The sequence below is a fragment of the Rattus norvegicus genome, chromosome 3, assembly GCF_021556685.1.
Source record: "Rattus norvegicus strain SHRSP/BbbUtx chromosome 3, alternate assembly SHRSP_T2T, whole genome shotgun sequence".
Lineage (NCBI taxonomy): Eukaryota > Metazoa > Chordata > Mammalia > Rodentia > Muridae > Rattus > Rattus norvegicus.
In genome coordinates, this window is record NC_141536.1 from 154,733,857 (window position 1) to 154,747,718 (window position 13,862).

General features: G+C 50.6%; 1 long non-coding RNA gene across 2 annotated transcripts; it reads left to right on the plus strand.

The window, feature by feature from the left end:
- Positions 1-224: 224 nt before the first annotated feature.
- Positions 225-11,890, plus strand: LOC147995813 (uncharacterized). Of its 2 annotated transcripts, none has more exons than XR_015684848.1 (3): positions 225-541; positions 5,095-5,206; positions 8,498-11,890. It is a non-coding gene; the product is annotated as an uncharacterized LOC147995813 (long non-coding RNA). The 2 variants fall into 2 exon arrangements; XR_015684849.1 differs by lacking the exon at positions 225-541 and adding an exon at positions 699-868.
- Positions 11,891-13,862: the final 1,972 nt, after the last annotated feature.

Consider the following 13,862-nt stretch of genomic DNA (forward strand, 5'->3'; position numbering starts at 1 on the left):
AAGAGCTGCTCACCAAAGGACAGGAGGCTCAGGAAAGGCAGAGGGCACGGCAAGAATCAGGCCTGGGCTGGCCAAAACCAGTCAGGACGGTATGTGACAGCCAAGAGGACACCCAGGCCAGCTAGGAGGGGATCACACGCCTCTTCCGAAGCCTAAAGCAGAAGTTAGTTTGAATATTCATGTGTAGCCCCGTGATAAGATCACGGAAAAGGAAACTCATAATTAAGTTTTTAAAGGTCATTCCTGCTGGCGTTCTCCAGCAGGCTGACTGCAAGGCTGACAGAGAACAGAAAAGGCTCTTGACTCACATGAGCAGAGAGGAGACCTCAATCTGAGAGACAACCACGTGTGAGATCCTTCTCCTAGGTGCTTGACTACTGTACTTCATGAGAAGCCGGATGAGTGGTCCCCCCCCACCACCAATGATCTGTCATGATGTCATCATTTCCATGGCAACTGAAAACGACCATTCACCCTGTGTGTGGGACTTGGAAGGTGGAGGCAGGAGGATCAGGAGTTCGAGGTCATCCTCAGCTACATAGTGAGTCTGAATCTAGCCTGGGCTACATGAGACTCTATCTTTGAAAACCGCCTAAGCCTGACAGAAATCGAGTATCAATAACTGTGTGCTTCAGTGATCAGCCCTAAATTTTGCATACTAGCACCCGGGCCCGATGAGGTTTGGATGGGAAATGTTTAGTGGGAGGAGGTGCGTCCCTGGGCTGCGGGGAATCACAGACATTACCTGCTTCAGGTTTGGCTCTTGGTTTCCTGGTCTAGTGAGGTCTGAGGAGTCCCAGCTACAGGCTCGGCCACCGTGAGCTCCACCACGACGTCCTGTCACATGATGGGCTGTGCCTTCTCGATGGTGAGCCACAGTCAAACCCTTCCTTCCTTCCTCCGTTACTTCTGCCATTTTTTTTCTTTTTTTCCTTTTTTCTTTTAGGCACAGAGGTGAGTAAAGCTGCTATATCTGGGTCCTGAGCAGCTGCCGCTGTGGTGTGGAAAACGTTTATATTTGTGGCGGTAAAAGAGTAGCCTGGTTTTAGGAAATTTGTAGAAGTGGTCCTGAGAAAATTAAGACCGGGTGTAACTAGTTCTACCCCCGCAGGTGATGACACTTCCTCGTAGTATTTTTGTCCGCCTCCCCCCACATAGGGGTGTGTGCAGGAGGCAGAGGGGCGGCCATGATGGGTACAGTAACAGATCTAACACTTTTATTTTCAACTGTAGCCCAGAATGACCATTTTCTGAGTTATTCTAGAATGATATCATAGTGTTTGTTCTTTTTTAAAGATTTATTTATTTTATGTATATGAGTACACCATTGCTGTGTTCAGACGCACCAGAAGAGGGCATCGGATCCCATTACAGATGATTGTGAGCCACCACGTAGTTGCTGGGAATTGAACTCAGGACCTCTGGAAGAACAGTCAGTGCTCTTAATCACTGAGCCATCTCTCTAGCCCCAGATCATAATTTTTTAAAGAGACCAACAAGTCCCCAGTGTCCTCTGATCCACGATCTCTTTCTTTGCTCCCGTGGCTTCCATAGTTGTAATGTTACTAGTTGTGCTTTACAAACAACACTGTGATGGACATCTGTACAGCCTCAGGGCCGAGTGACTTCCTATCTCTGTGTGGACACACACACATGTGTTTCCATAGACACGCATGTGCATGTGGAGGCTAGAGTGAGTTTCTCTCTGTGTGTGTGTGTGTGTGCACACACACACGCATGTGTTTCCATAGACACGCATGTGCTTGTGGAGGCTAGAGTGAGTTTCTCTCTTTTTCTGTGTATGCACACACGTGCACATGTGTTTTCATAGACATGTGTGTGCATGTGGAGGCTAGAGTGAGTTTCTCTGTGTGTGTGTGCACACACATGCATGTGTTTTCATAGACACATGTGTGCATGTAGAGCCTAGAGTGAGTTTCTCTGTGTGTGTGTGCACACACATGCATGTGTTTTCATATACATGCATGTTTATGTTTGTGTGTGTGGGTTTCTGTGTGTGTGTGTGTGTACACATGCGTGTGTTTTCATAGACACATGTGTGCATGTGGAGGCTAGAGTGAGTTTCTCTCTTTCTCTCTCTCTCTTTCTCTGTGCACACACACATGCATGTGTTTTCATAGACACTTGTGTGCATGTAGAAGCTAGAAGTCAACCTTGGTTATCGTTTTTCAGAAGCTCTCCTCTACCTTTGGTTTTCTATGTCTCCCTCTGGGATCTGGAGCTTGCCAATTAGTCTACACTAGCTGCCCAGGGATCTGCAGACATCCTCCTGTCTCAGCCTCCCCAACACTAGGATTATGGGTGTGTGCTGCCACGCTCAGCCTTTCCGTGGTGCTGGGGAGAGAACTCAGGTCCTCATGCTTGTGGAGCAAGCACCTCACTGAACAAGGCGCCTCCACTCCCCTCCTTCATCTCCTTTTCCTCTCTCTCTCTCTCTCTCTCTCTCTCTCTCTCTCTCTCTCTCTCTATCCTGACACAGGGTCTTACACAGCCCAGGCTGCCCTCCTACCTACAGTTTTCCTGTCTCTACTCACCAACTGCTGAAGTGTGAACCACCTTAGCCCTTGAGACCTTACCTGAATGGGAATCTTATAACAGCCAGGGCCACCAGGTGAGTCAGGAGTAAGAACCTTCCAGACTCTTGATGAGGAGCCCACCACGCTGCTTCCAGAGCCAGGTCTCACCATCCCGAGGGCTCGAAGTGTCTCACAGTCCGATGGCTTTGCTAGTTTGATCTGATAAATTTTGTAGCTCGGTTCCAGAGATGCCGTTGCAGGAAGTGGCCCCTTGCTTTCACTCTCTAGGGAACAGATGGGAACTTGTCTTGAAGCCATCAAAGTACAGAGAATAAAAGACAGTCGGTGTGTTCCAGACTCAGTGGCCGCAGCTGCTCTGTGACAAACTCAAGCATGGCCCTGCTTGGGACTCAGAAGTTGGTCTTTGGCTCTTGGCAATTCTGGGATGGAGTCTGAGGTGGCAGGAGGCTAGCATGTGGCTTCCGGGTATCCCAGACTCACCCTGGCAGCCTCCCAAGTGCTGCGGGCCCAGGCATGTCAACAGCACTGTGTCTGTGGCCCCCCTTTGTTTCCATCTCATCCCTGGTTCTGCAGCCCCTACCCCATGGTTGTCCCAAATGTCCCAAACCTATTTCATGGCTCTCAGGAGGCCGATTAGAGCTGTTCCCATTTCTGTTTTAATCGGTTTAATCCAGGCATCAGGCTGGGCCCTGGACCTGCTGCAATTTACCGTTTTGATCACAACCCCTTCATCCCACTCCGGCAACAGTGGAATCCAAGTGGCTGCTCAGCAGGGCTGGGGCCTGAGTCTCCCAGTCTCATTTCAGGGAGCTGATGCGTGACATCACCCTGCAGATGTGGGAATCTAATCTCTTCTGAGATGACTTTTGCTAGGGACAGATGTGTATGTGTATGTGTGTGTGTGTGTGTGTGTGTGTGTGTGTGTTTATGTGTTTGTGTGTGTATGAGTGTGTGTGAGTGTATGTGTCTTTCTGTGTCTGTGTGTGAGTGTGTGTGAGTGTGTGTGTGTGTGTCTGTGTGAGTGCGTGTGTGAGTGTCTCTGTGTGTGTGAGTGTGTGTGTGTGTGTGTGTGTGTGTGTGTGTGACCCAGGCAGGGAGGGATGCTCTCTGTAATCCATTTGTCAGCACCAGAGGCCTTGCAGGTGGATATGCAAATTGACCCAACTGCCAACACTCCCGGCTGCGGCTGCAGGAGGGCAGAGCCCGAGAGCCCTCAAGGTCACAGTGGGCAGGAGGCTCGGGACAAAAGAGGGGCAGTTGGTGACCTGACAGTTGGCAGGAGATGTTGGGAGGTGGAATCTCAGCCAAGAACCCAAGTCACAATGCCAGGGCCTGAGCACTGCCTCAGTCTGCTCCACATCCCCACAGGTCTCCATGACCCGTCTTGGAGGGCTCTTCTTATTCTCAGTGCTTCAGAGGTCCCGAAGTCTTTTTGGGGCTTCCCAGAGCTCCTTAGTTGTCTCACAATGTTCCAGTAGAACACTCCTAGAACACTGGGCTTGTGCCCTGCCCCCAGGTCATGGTTGTGGGGTCACTGATCAGGTTCCCAGCTGGCAGGTGACGGACTCCAGTCCCAAGGCAGAAAGAGGGGGAGTATGCAGAGGTAGGAGCAGAAGTCCTGGAGCATCCTGGGCCTCCTTGCTGGTGCAAGGGCCAGCCCAGCATAGCAGGTATGATCAAGAGAGCTTGCCCGGCTCCTCAGCAGGTCAAGTGAATGCAGAATCAGAGCAAAAGGAAGGGTTACCCTCTCAGTAGGCAGGGCCACGTCAGGGTCTGCTCTGGGGTCTTTTCCTCTCCATCCTCCTCACAACTCTGTCAGAAACCAACCTCCCTCCCTTTCTTCAGAAGATAGTATTGATTATCGTGCTGTGCACACATGCCCACATATGTGCACAATACATACACACTCGTGCAAACACATACATGTACACACCTACTCATATACATTCACATACACACTCATTGCACATATATACAGACACATACATTCAAGCATACACACACTCACACATATACACACATACTCATACACACACTTACACACACTCACACTCACAAGCACACATACAGTCACATGCACACACACACACTCACCATACACATATGCACACACTCTCTCACACACACCTACACACATTCACCATACACATATACACACACTCTCTCACACACACCTACACACATTCACCATGCACATCCTACACACACTCACCATACACATATGCACACACTCCCTCACACACACCTACACACACTCACCATGCACATCCTACACACACTCACCATACACATATGCACACACTCGCTCACACACACCTACACACACTCTCACACACATGCATGTGCGCGCACACTTATGCACACACCCTAAAACACAAACAAGCTTACCGTTTTTCGCTTGTCCTCATCTTGGCCTTGAATTTCGTCTTCCCATCCTGCCTTCCATAATGAGCAGGAACCAACCTTAGAGAAACAAAGTAAGTTGGATGGGGGTGGGGTGGAAGCGTCAATCTGTCAAATGGCCTTTTCCCTGCAGGAAATGCCAGCAGATGGGAATGGATCAAGTCTGCCACAGAACTGGGTACAGCCAGAGGTGAGGGGCTTTAGAGCAACTGTTGCCCAGATAATGCCACATTGAAGACACTCTGGTGAGTGATGAACCCAGGACACAAGTGTACTAAATAGGGCTCTCCAGAGGACTGACCTGATGTGTGTGAATGTGTGTGAATGTGTGTGAATGTGTGTGTGTGTGTGTGTGTGTGTGTGTGTGGTGTGCATGTGTGTGCATGTTTATAGCTAGAGATGTACCTCAGTGGTGTAGTGCTTGCCTAGATGCATGAAGCCCTGAGTTTGATCCCTGGTACCCTACAAACTTAGTATTCTAGCACTTGTGAGGTAGAGGCAGGGGGAAATAGGAGTTCAAGGTCATTCTTGACTACATAACAAGTTTGAAGTCACCATGGGCCCAAAAACCTGAGAGAGAGAGAGAGAGAGAGAGAGAGAGAGAGAGAGAGAGAGAGAGAGAGAGAGATCTTTTAGAAAATTGGCTCCTGCGGTTATGGAAGGATCATGTCCAAAATCTGTGGGTGGGCTGGCAGACTGGAAAGCCTGAGACAAGCCAACGCAGAAGTTCAAATCCAAAGTCAAATCCTGAGGGAGGGAGGCTCAGTATGTTCTTCCAATCAGGCCTGCAGCTAATTGGATGGGCCACCTCCCAGCCCCCCCTACCCACTACCCCTGACACAGTATGGAAGGCAATCTGCTTCCTTTAAAGCCCAGCGATGTGATGTTGATCTCACCCAATGTCCCGAGCCATCAAAAACAATGTTTAACCGTATGTCAGCACTGTGGTCCAGGCATGTTGACACACAGAACTACCCATTCACATGGGTGTAGAGTGTCAACACTTTGCTGTCTGAATATGTGTGTGTGTGCATTCTTTTTCTGTTTCCTAGTTCAGAGCTTAGTTGTTTCTTCCTTCCTTCCTTGAAAGTGGCATCCCGGGAGCATCCCTGCCTCTGTGCTTCAACCAAATAGCTCCTTATCATCTCCTGGCCACTGTGATTGGTCCAGTCATGGGCATGTGACTGAAGTCAATGAGAGAGACTTCTGAGGGTTTGGAGGAAGACGCGGGCGGAGAGATTGTAGGGTCAGAGCTGCCTCTGATATCTTTCCAGCTCGTGGCTTGGGTTTCACTAAAAACAAGGTTAACACGGAGGAGTCAAAGTTGGGGTGGTAAGTGTGGGTTGAAGGGAATCATGCCGACGACACTTGAGACCTCAGCTCTGCCTGTGCCCCCCCAGCAAGATGAAGACTGCTCATGACGATGCTCTTAATTACTCTAGGAGCTGGCAAGATGGCTCAGTGGCTAAGGTGCTTCCCACACAAGCCTAGTCACGTCAGTTAACACCTAGAGCACACATAAAGGTAGAAGGAGAAAATGGGCTCCCTGAGTTGACCTGTGACCTCCACACTTCTATCATGGCCTGTGTGCCCCAACCCCATTAAAAACAAAACCAGATTCAAAGTAAAACCTTTGGAGTTTACTCGTAAAGCAGAAAGAACCAGACCAATATCCCTAGGAATGGTAAGGCTTAAAAATAAGACAGTGACGTTAGCAGTACTGGAACCCAACCACAGCTATCAGATGTATTTATGTGTGCATCTGTGAACATGGCTACCTCTTTGGGTAGATATCAAGATGAAAGGACATGGATATAACACTCTGGACAGCTCCTAAAGCCGCGGGTGGTAGAGATTAACCTGAGAACTGAGCTTGAGGAAGAGAGGGCGCTGAACTTTCCTCTCAGCTCCTTGTAACTCTGTATAAGGTTAGAGTACGATAATTTCCCATGATCCTTGGCTGTTGAGCCCTGCTTACAGCCTGAAGGTGATGCCAGATATCACTGGAGAGCCACACAGTGGCCCAGCTCATCCAGATGGAGACCTATCCAGGTTCCCTTGGACAAAATTAATATTTCCTTCTTGACCAGCCTTCACTCGGCATGAGTAGCATACAAAGAATGTTGAGCTGTGGATGCGTGGGACCTCCATCTGGTTTAAAAAAACTGAATCTGAAGAAATATGTCCTCTGTTGTTCTTGAAGGCCCTCTCTCTTCAGAGGGAACATGTCGTGAGAATTCTGGGATTTGGGTCTCTTTAAAAAAAACAGAGAAATAGTTTAAGAATATGGTTTTTGTTTTAATCCCAGGTGTGGAATATGGGGCTGCTTCAGATTATCTGCGGAAGTTGACTGTGATTTGCCTCGTCCTCTAGCAAAGGTGTGGTTTTGCCAGCTGTAGACAGTTCCTGCGATTGTGTGATGTTTGGAATTCTGGGAACTTTCCAGAGGGCATAAAAATGCTACAGCCTCGCTAGGCAGTGTGGGTGGTAGTTGGTGGTTGTAGTTTGGTAGTAGTTGTGCTCAAAGAAGTAACAAGAAAGAAATTAGATTCACAGTCTCTCTCTCTCTCTCTCTCTCTCTCTCTCTCTCTCTCTCTCTCTCTCTCTCTTCTCCCTCAACTGGGTTGGGGAAGATAAAGAGTGGGAAAAAGAAACCCATAGACCTTCATCTTTGGAGTGTGTGTGTGTGTGTGTGTGTGTGTGTGTGTGTGTGTGTAGAGGACATTGGGTGTCCTGTTCTCTTATTCTCTGCCTCTTTTCCTTAAGACAACTCTCACTGAACCTGGAGCTAAGCTGCTGGCCTGAAAGCCCCAATGTTCCTGTCCCCAGCCACCTCCCTAAAGAGTCAGGGATACAGGAGTGTTCCTTAAGACCTGATTTTATTAAAAAAATATTTTTAAAAAATTAGGTGTATGCATGTGTGTCCGTGTGTGGGTTTGCGCATGTAGGTATGGGTTCCATTAGAGGCTGGGAGAAAGAGAATGTTGGGATCCCTGGAGCTTGAGTTATTCGGGCAGTTGAGAGCCACCAATATACATGCTGGGAACCAGACTCGGGTCCTCTGCAAGAGCTCTCTGTGCCTGTAACTGCTGGACCATCCCTCTGGCCCCAGGTTTGGCTTGTATGTGAATTCTGGGAATCCAGACTCAGGTCCTGATGCTTGCCTGGCACCAGTAGTGGCTTTGGAACCGGGCTGTGAAGCAATCACACTGTAATGTGTCCTTGCCAGGAGGCACCTGCTGCCGGCAGTCACTAGGTGTCTGGTTTTGCTCTGTGTCCACACTGTTGCTGTGGCTCCAGCCCTTTTGTGCATGTGCTTTCCCTGCTGCGAGGTGTCCCAAGGGGGAAAGGGGACAGGTGATGTGTCTTTATTCTGCTGCTGGCTATTGGGAGCAGTCCTACTCTCTGGGACTGAGTCTCTGGCTTGTCCCTCAGGCCCAGCCCCATTGGACTGCCTCTGCTTCTCTTTCTCTGTTTTGAGGGTATTATCGTTTACTCTGAAATATTCATTCTGGTGGCTGCTTCTGTCCCTCTAGGCTCAACCTGATGAATGTGTCTGTGGACAGAGAAGTATAAAGTAGAGAATGGCATCCAGAGCCCGGAGGAGGCTGACCCACACGGGCTGAGTGACAGGCAGAGCTGGATGGACTGGCTGTGGACTGAAGAGCAGTGGGACCTAATCAATATGCCCCTGCTATGCTTGGCTCATGGGAGTTTGCTTGTTTGAGAAGACCTGGCCTTGGCCAATCCAGGGGTCTGTGGTTCAGACCTGGGCTTTGGCATGGTCACATACACAGCTATGCCTGTGTGGCAGCCCCGGGACCTGCTGTACCCTGCTGTCATCTGGAGTATCTCTCACATCTGTCCTCTCCCGGGCCTGGCCGTTTCTGAACCTCATTACACCTGGACACGCAGAAAGAGGTGCAGGCAAATGGCTCATGAAACATCTTCGTAAAGGTTAATGCTGGCTATTGAGGGAAGAGAGAGCCATGAGTGGATGGGCTCGGCAATGGCGTGCCGTTTTTAATTAAGTGAGGATAAAGAGACCAGTCTCTTGGCAGACACCTGACTGGCTTACCAAGGAGCCTGGAGCCAGGGCCATCAGCCCCGCAAGTTGTGTGTTTCTACTGACAGTTGCTCAGTGGAGGGAAGTGGGTCAGGGGAACCCAAGGCCCGAGTCCTGCATTAGCTGCATGGGCTGTGTGTGGAGATGGAATATGGGGGTGTTCCAGCCTGGCCAGAGTGCAGGTTGGTGCTGGGGTAGAAAGACATCACTGGAGAACTCTGCTGTGTCCCACGTCACTCAGTCCTTGCCTTGATTCAGGGGAGCACCACCCCAGCATCTGTCAGAATGAGACAAGATTTGGCCACAATGACTAAGGATAGTCAGGGATGTGAGCAGGTCATCTCCTGCCTGGGCCTCAGTTTCCCCAACATAGATGCCTGCTCATTCATACATAAGCCCCTATCACGCTCATACACACGCACATTGACTCACATTCCTGATAATTCATGTCGGTTGTCAACCTGACTAGACCAGGAGTCAACTAAGACCCGAGTGCTCACGTGAGGGACTGTCTAGATTGAGGCCAGCTCTTGAGAATGTGAGTGGGGGTGGGCTTCCCATGCTTTTATTAACTGAAGGGGGAAGACACACCCTAAGGATGGGCAGCACCTTCCGACAGCAGCCCTGATAAAGGGGGATCATGGGAGAACCTTGGCTTGTGGCTTCATTGACTTCGCATCTTGCTGGCAAGTTCAGCTGCTTTGGTTTGGTGGCAGCCGCCATTCCCACCACTATGGCCGCACACCTTCACTGACTTCATGACCCAGTGCCTTTGGGTTTCCAATGTGGACTGAACACCAGAGGTTCCCAGAAGTCCTTCGGGCTTTCAACATGGAGCTGAGACTGCAGGGGTGTCTAGCTTCTCGGACTGAGCAGGCACTCAGCCCCCAGCAGATGGTGTGTAAGCCAACCCGATAAATTCCATTCTAGTTGGTTCTATTCCTCCAGTGCAGTGGTTCTCAACCTGTGGGGTGTGACCCCTGGAGGGGTTGAATGACCCTTTTGCAGGGGTTGCATATCAGATATCCTGCATATCAGATTCATAACGGTACCAAAGTTGCAGTTATGAAGTAGCAATGAGAACAATTTCAATGTTTGGGGGTCACCACAGCACGAGGAACTGTTTTAAAGGGTTGAAACACTAGGAAGGCTGAGAACCACTGCTCTAGAGAATTCCAACGAATATACTTGTATTCACACACTCACACACTCATACACACAGTCGTAGGCACACCCGTTACCCACATGCCTACTCTTATATGTCTGTCAACCCATGCAGACATGCATACACAGTCTGACACACTTCCCATGTGAGCACATACATGCACACACACACATGCATGCACATGCATGCGCACACACACACACACTCGCATAGACACGCACACGCTCCCATTCATACACTTTCCATATACATGCACACTCATGTACTCATTCACACACACATGCATAACGTACATATACACAGACATATATGCTTACACATAAACACATCACACTAACAGTCAGACAAAGCTAGGCACAGTTAAAATGCCAGGCATGCTTGGGTCTCCCCTAGGACCTGCCCATCATAGGAGGGAGTCCCGGTTGACCCTGGTGACCCCCTCACCTCTCCATGGCAACCAGCCTGACACCTGTTTGTCAGGTTAAAAGCCAGGGGCTGACACAGTCTCTCATGTTAACTCATGTAGACCCGTCTGCTCAGCTGTTTATCCTGCCCTAGGATCTCAGAAAGTGGACTCATGATTGACAGACGCCTGATATGTAGTATGTGTTGGGGGGTGAGTTTGGTACAATTAGGGTGAGGTTGGGGGTTAAATATTGTGAACAGAGCCAAAGGCTGTGGCTTATAGTGCTGGTGGCATCGAAGTGCTGACCCCACCCCACCCCCCAAGGTTATATAAGACCCAGTGAAAGTCTGGTGTGTCTGGTAGGAAGGGGGTAAAATATACACTCGGCAACTTGATGGACCCTCCCTCAACCAACCCCACCTTAGCATAGAAGGGGGTACGTACGGGTCTGAATGTGTCCCACACAATGTTCTCTAGTGACTGGGGGTGACTAGGGCCGTGGAAACCCAGGCCTGCTGGCAGGCTCTAAGCTCTGCATTTTGTGTTCTCTGGTTGTGGGACACAGTGGGTCTGTGTCCTCAGAATGGTGCCTCTCCTTTAGGGGTCACTTCCAAAGAATGCCAAGTGGCAAGCACCAGAGCTGAGCATTTGATGCTCTGCGGGGACCGAAGCAACCCTCCTTTGTGAGCGATGACAGAGCCATTGGCTGCTGTCCTTTAGCCGGGAGGGGGACTTGCTATGCAATGGCCCCGGCGGCTTCCTAAGTAAGTACCCGTGAAATCTGCCTGTGCTTTCTAGCTGAGCAGACTTTGATACTGAGGAGGGGCCTTGCCCTGGTCTGCTTCCAACTGGAGAGCCGAGTCGGGAGCAATGGCCAAGCAGTCACTCGTGCCAGCTGCTCAATGGGGCGAGAGATTTCTCGAGAGCCATGGATACAGTGCCTGACCCTTCTCAGCCACCAGACGCTGTGTGGTGGGGGCTCTTTCGGGACCCTGGCTGCTAATGTCATATATGCCCTGTTCTACCATTTTATCGAATGTGCTAGCACCAGGAGGGGCCATTAGCTTTCTCTTCCCAGCCACCCTGGAACTCGGGTGTCCAGCAGCACAGGAGGGGGCAAGCCACGTTCCCTAAGTCATCAGGATGGGGGTCCACTCTCCTTAATTTTGAAGGGGGGGTCTAGGTTGTACAGGGGAGCTGGTACTTGGGACCCCAGGGGCTACCACGGCAGAGAAGAATGAATCTTGATTTGTGGCTCTCTGGTCTTTCAATAAAGGCTACTTCTCCATCCCAATTCTTGCTTCTTGGGACCTTGGGGGGAGGAACTGCCATTGAGGATCGAGTGTCTGTCACTCATTCTGTCTCCCTTCAGTGTCTGCCAGACAAACAGTGGCAATCAATCCCTTTTGCAACCTCTCTGGAACAAGTCACTGTCCCAGCTCTTGCTGTGCCCTGTGGGCCTTGCTCTGGCTTGCAGCACGTGTGTGGCAGGGACAGCCCAGTTCTGCAAGGCATCTATCTTGCCCTGGGCACTGGCCCTGAGCTGAGAGAATTGGGCTGGGAGGATTGAGGAGGTCAACTCTCTTGTCCTTGTTCCAGTAGCCTCCAACTCATACCTGAGTCTTTTATCGCTTCTCGGAAGTCCCTGGGGACATCTCAGTCCCTTTTAAAGCTGCTTCATTTTGATCACCAAGGCCAGCTCAGCCCCACTCAGCTCCTCTCTGCAGGTTCCGACCCTGTCCCCTTCCTGATGGGAACACATGGCTTGTCACAAGGGGAACTACATATGAGAGCCACACAACGCATGTGAGGTCCACCCTCTGCGTCCTTCTGTCCCCTGTAGTAAATGCAACCCCGGCTGTCCTCAGCACCCTCTGTGTACATGGGGCTAGAAATCCCACCCAGAAGCCCTGGGAGTAGGTGGCATGTGCTGCTTTGAGGACCAGGCCCGGTTATGTATGCAGCAGGTCCCTCCACGATTCCTTGAGGGTCAGTGGCACAGGCAGGCAGCGTGTGGCTGACCCTGGGGGAACTGATTCTGCAGGACAACTGCACCTCGTGCATCAGGGCGGACATCCTGCCTGGATGGCTAGGGATTCTCTGCATCTTCTGCCGTCCTCACCCACCCATCAGCAGCCCAGCCCACACATACTGTATGCCAGGCACCGAGTGAAGCATCTCCATTCTCCTCATCCTCCCAGCTGCTCCATGAGATGTGTGGGCGCCATGGTATGGTGGTCCCTGCTCTACAGACGAGGAACTGGACACTAGAGCAAGGCGTTCCAAAGTCACTCCACTGGAATGTGGTATGGCTGGGGCCTTGGTGATGGTTTCTTTCCTCCAGCATCAAGTTCTGGGGGCATCAGTTCCTTGGGGAACATTGTCTCAATGGTCTGATAGCCAAAGGGAGGGACACAGTGTCTTTCTTTAGAATATCCTGCCTCCTGCTAGGACAGTCACTCTGGCCCTGCCCTTGCTCCCCTGTCAGGATCTCTATATGCAGCCTCTCCTGGGCTCTGTACCTCTTCTTCCTTCCGGAGTCAGAGGAAATGCTTCCTGTTTCCCGGCATGCTTGACCCTTGCCGTATCACCTCACCCAGCACCACACCCGGAAATGCTATTTCCAAAGGCTGCTGAGTACAGGACATCAACCCAGCCCCGACTCCATCTATCACAGCCACAAGGGCCTTCTTGGCTCAAGAGTGTCTCGAAGCATTGGTTGTGGGGTGCCAGCCTAGAATGCGCCAGGCCCAGGCATTTATTTTTGAGGGTCTCTGTCGACGCCAACAATTTGCTCAAAGAGTGCATATCAAAACTCCTGGTAAAATGACAGGCTGGGGTTTTACCCGTAAAGATGAGGGATCTCGGGCGGTCAGAGAATCCTGTCTGTGGTGGCTGATTTTACCTGTCAACTTGACACAGTCTAGAATCACTGGGATAAGAGTCTCAATGAGGGACTGTCTAGATCACGGTGGCCTGTGGATGGGCGTGTCTGGTGGTGGGCGGACTCTCTTGATTAGCAGGGAGGCTCACCTGTTGTGGGCAGTGCCATTTGTTGGGTAAGAAGTCCTGGATTTCAGCGGATCACTGGCACGTACGCATGCATTTATTCGTGGCTCTCTGCTCTTGACACTGGATGCAGTGTGACCAGCTACAGGAAGTCACACAGCTCAATAGCTCCTGTCGCCTGTGACTTCCTCACAAAGAAGGAATTCGTGACCTAAAATTCTGAGTCCAATAAACCATTTCTTCCTTATGCTGATC